Here is a 5,000-nt window from a genome sequence, read left to right as displayed (position 1 = left end):
CTTCTACATTACTGTCTTATCTCAATGTTACTGCCTGTCGTTTCCTCTCAACTACAATAGACTGAGTTCTTTCCCCCTGATTCATCAATTGCCATTTCTCTATTCCCTATATGTTTTATTGTCTCATTATTCTCTCATTCACTTACTCACTGGCAGCTTGTATCAATTTGGAAAGGCATTAGACTTCCTGATTGATAGATTTTATTGCTCAATTTATTTCATTCTATTGTCTCTCATTTGCTGCGCCATAGCCTCCCCTATTGGTACACTCAAGAAGACCTCTCTTTAAACCTACATTTTTTTATTTGTGTGTGTGTGTGTGTGTGTGTGTGTGTGTGTGTGTGTGTGTGTGTGTGTGTGTGTGTGTGTGTGTGTGTGTGTGTGTGTGTGTGTGTGTGTGTGTGTGTGTGTGTGTGTGTGTGTGTGTGTGCATGATTTGTAGGAGTAGCAGTTGAGAGAAGACTTCTAAGTGAGTGTGGAGGGTTAACAGCCAGATGTGTGTGTTTGTGCCTGAGAGAGAGAGAGAGAGAGAGAGAGAGAGAGAGAGAGAGAGAGAGAGAGAGAGAGAGACAGAGAGAGAGAGAGAGAGAGAGAGAGAGATGGAGGCAGAGAGGGAGAACACTTGCGTGTTTGTTATTCTTAAGTCTGCAAATTCCTGATGAGCATGGTTGCGTATGTGATGTGCAACAGCAGGCTCTTGCTCTCTCTCACACACACACACCACACCAACAAACTCCCCACTCCAGCCATCCCTACCCAGCTACCCTACCCCTCCTCCCCACACTGAGTAGCCCTATCCCGGGGCGGCGTGCATCCTGCACTCCCTCCAATCAGCTCTCCCTGGTTTTCCAACCGTTCCACCACCCAGCTGCCTCTCCTCCCTTTCCCACTCACAGCAGCCCTGTCCTGGGGCACAGATGCCAAGATTTCCCCCAGTTCTCCCTGGTTCTCCAGTCATCCTACCCAGCTTCCCTCCTCTCCCCTCCCCGCTCACAGCAGCCCTGTCCTGGGGCACAGATACCATGAACTCCCTCAGCCCTTTCTACTTCTCCAATCATCCCAGCCATCCCACCCAGCTGCCTCTCCTCCCTTCCCCACTTACTACAGCACTGTCCTGGGGCACAGATACCAAGAACTCTCCCAGGTCTCCCTGGTTCTCCAGTCCTCTTACCCAGCTGCCCTCTTCTCCCCTCCCCACTCATAGTAGCCTTGTCCTGGGGCAGCGTGCGTACTGCACTCCCACCCTCCCTTCCTCCTCAAGACGAGATCCAGCTGCTCCAGCTGTTTGGCTTGGGCCAAAGATGTCCGTCATAATATTCAGGCCTGAAGTGCCAAGCACTCATGGGAGAGCACACAAATGCACACACACACACATAAACACACACACGCACACACACACACCGTAGAAACACACCAATATACTGTGTGTGTTGTAATACTCACTCACTTTCACACACACACACACACACACACACACACACACACACACACACACACACACACACACACACACACACACACACACACACACACACACACACACACACACACACACACACACACACACACTAACACTTACTCACTTACACACGCTCATGGTTACTCACGGTGAAATTCTTACTCACATATACGTATACAAACAATAACATGTACACAAACGCATGCAAACAGATCACAAAACCCAGACATCATGTAAATGTAATTCATCATAGCATCTGACTACACAGGATGTTGCTTGCCTGTATGCATGAGTGTGTGTGTGTGTGTGTGGGGGGGGGGTGTAGGTGTGTGTGCTCGTGCATATCTCTCTCTCTCTCTCTCTCTCTCTCAGTATCGAGGGCTGATGGGTGAAGGGGAGAAAAATAGACTGAAGAGCTGCTATTAAAAAATGCGCTCCGAATGATGAACAGAACAAGGAAAAAAGAATGGGGCAAAGAGAGAGGGACCAAGAAAAAAGAGGGAAAAAATAGGAGGAGGAGGAGGAGGCGTGTATCGCAGGGAGGAAGAAAATGGAAAGCTTACTCTGTACTTTTCCACTGGCCTTTCCAGTAGTGCCTTTGTGTGTGTGTGGGTGTGCGTGCGTGCTTGTGTGTGTGTGTGTGTGTGTGGTGTGATGTGCTTGCACGTGTCTGCCTTTTAATGTGTGTGTACTACTATGTGTGTGTGAAGGACAAAGAGAGAGGGAGAGAGAGAGAAGGAACAAAGCACAGAGAGAGAGAGAGAGAGAGAGAGAGAGAGAGAGAGAGAGAGAGTGTGTGTGTGTGTGTGTCTTTTCTCTCCTATGGTGAGGATTTAACTCAGCCTGGCTGTCAGTGTATTAAGTTGGCGGCGGCTTCGAAGTAATCAAGCCCTCAGCGGAGGTGTCTGGGGCTTACTGTCGTCTAGTATGATGTAGTGTAGTGTAGTGTAGTCGCTTTGCCTCCAGAGTCGCCTCATCTCCTCCCGTCCTCCTTTTATTCATTCATCACCCTTTTATTCTTCCGTTTCTTACTCCCTCTTTTGCTACCTTTTCTTTCTTGCTGTCTTATCTCGTTCTCAATTCATGCCAAAGAAAAAGGAAGGTTTAGTGTGGATGCTTTTCTCCTTTCTTTCTTTCTTTTCTTTTCTTTCTTTCTTTCTTTCTTTCTTTCTTTCTTTCTTTCTTTCTTTCTTTCTTTCTTTCTTTCTTTCTTTCTTTCTTTCTTTCTGTCTCTCTGTCTCTCTTTCTGTCTCCCTTTCTTTTTATTGTTGCTATTAGTATTTAGTTTTTCTTTCTCTTTTCTGTGTTTGTCTTGCACCAGCCTCTCTCTTTCTCTCTCTCTCTCTCTCTCTCTCTCTCTCTCTCTCTCTCTCTCTCTCTCATTCCTTCTCCTCAACATGTGGGCCCTGGCTGCCTTGCCTGGTTTGGCTCTCGCTGGCTTGGCTGGCTGGCTGGTGTGGTGTTGTGTGGTGTGGTGTAGCGTGACTGCTGTTCCACTCTCCGCTCCAGGTCCAGGCCCTGGGCAGACGGCCCTGGTGGCACCGCCTGCCTGCCTGCCCGCCTGCCTCACCGCTGAGCTGGCTGAGCCAGTCTGGGCTGAGCTGGGCCAATCTCTGTCCTCTGCCTCCCCTGCCAAGCTTGCCCTGGCAGCCTGGCACTCAGTGTCGGCCACAACTACAAACTATGCCAGTTATGTTCCATTAGTGGGTGTTTTTGAGTGTTTTGGTTTGTCTTTGTGAGTGTGAGTGCTTGCTCATGTGTATGTGTGACACTGTCTCTCTGTCTCTCTGTCTCTCTCTGTCGCTGTCTGTCTCTGTATCTCTCTCCCCCCCCTCCCTCTCTCTCTCTCTCTCCCCCCCCCCTCTCTCTCTCTCTATCTCTCTCTCACATGCCATCTGTGTGTCTAAGCATTGGCCTTTCTGCCTGCCCAACTGGTCAGCCCAGCCCAACTCTACTTGATCGGTCAATAAGATCCATCGTGCCCTAAAACAGCTCGCTCTAGCACCGATGACTCACACGTGAAGCTGGCACATCTCAGCCCTCCCATGCCTCAGTACATTATTAAAAGAGCAAACGGTTGGTGGGGGGTGTCTCATTTGCGTTTGTGGTGGGAGTGGCTTTCATGTCAAGGGCGTGTGCTTTGCATTGCGTTGGTTGGTTGGGGGGGCCTTACTTTCATGTTGAATCGCTTATTTGCAGCTGACGTGCTTCCAGCAGCCCCCACACTGCGTTTTAATTAGGAAGCAAAGTAGGGGCCCCCTCTCTGTCTGTCTGTCTGTCTGTCTGTCTATGTGGTGAATGTCATCACATGCAATCTAAGGAAGAGCCAAGCAATAGCCTTGGAAAGTAGACGAACCCGCCTGATGTGTAGGTCTATCACCTAGTCTAGGATCTGTCCTTCCATCTCTTTTTGCAAGCATCTGGGTTGGTTTTTAATCTAGCATATGTTTTTCTCAACGGGGGCTCTACAGCCCCCCCAGGGGGCGTTATGGAGCCCTACAGGGTTGTTGGAGACAACTGAGAGTGAGGGTTCAGAGTAAGGATAGACCGATATATATATCGGTCCGATATCGGGCAGATAGTTGCCTATTCTAAGTGTATCGGTATCGGCCGATACACGTGTGGATTTGACCGATACGCAATATTGATTATTTTATGTCATTCGTTTTTTTTTTTTTTAGCACCAAGACACTTTATTTTTTTATTACTTGATTGTTAGACATTACTTGATTGTTAGAGTGGGTGTTTAAATGTTACAAGTTCTACCTCAATTTGATAATGTTAAAGGAATGTTTATTTTTAACTTGAAACCTGAAACATTTGTCATCTTTTAACCTTTTTTTAACCCATATCGCCCCCAAATATCGGGTATCGGAAATTGGGTATCGGCCAAGGGTGATGAAAAAAAAATCGGTATCGCATTGGCCATTTAAAAACCTGTATCGGTCGACCACTAGTTCAGAGTTGGCATTGGGGGGCATTAGCCTATCTATTTTTTTAAACCTAAAGGGGCCGTTGGCAGGCTTATGATGAGATCAAGGGGGCATTGGCAGGCTTATGATGAGGCAAAGGGGGTGTTGATAGGCTCATGATGAGAGACCGGGGAAGGAATGGGATGTGGCTGGACTCGAACCTGGGAGGTAATTCCAAGAACATGTTTAAGTGATGAACCTGGCTAAATTATGCTATAGGAATAGGTAAGCCTGCTAATATATAGACCACAGATGTCATTTAGTTAAGGCATTGTGGGCTCTTCTATTAGATGATTTACCTCTACCTCTTAACCAGGTTGCCCTGCTGCCTTAAGTTTGTAAGTTAACTCAACTCGAGGCTTTCTTAAGTTGAATTAACGTATAGACTGAAGGCAGCAGGGCAACTTACTGTTTTATGTTTAACTGGCCGTTTTACAGTGCCGACTATACTTGTCATAGCCAGGTTAGAAGCTATAGGGGAGACACAAACAGGCACGTCCAGACTGCTCTAGCAGGCATCGTGTATGAGGGTCCCATCAGATTGTAAACAACATCACAACGTCACTTTC

General features: G+C 47.6%; 1 protein-coding gene across 1 annotated transcript in view; it reads left to right on the top strand.

Annotated features, from left to right (window-relative positions):
* ppp1r14bb (protein phosphatase 1, regulatory (inhibitor) subunit 14Bb) overlaps positions 1-5,000 on the top strand; it is a 37,700-nt gene that overhangs the window by 13,629 nt on the left and 19,071 nt on the right. The window lies entirely within an intron of this gene.

The sequence above is a fragment of the Engraulis encrasicolus genome, chromosome 21 (assembly GCF_034702125.1).
Source record: "Engraulis encrasicolus isolate BLACKSEA-1 chromosome 21, IST_EnEncr_1.0, whole genome shotgun sequence".
Lineage (NCBI taxonomy): Eukaryota > Metazoa > Chordata > Actinopteri > Clupeiformes > Engraulidae > Engraulis > Engraulis encrasicolus.
This window is presented reverse-complemented; position numbering and strand designations above follow the sequence as displayed.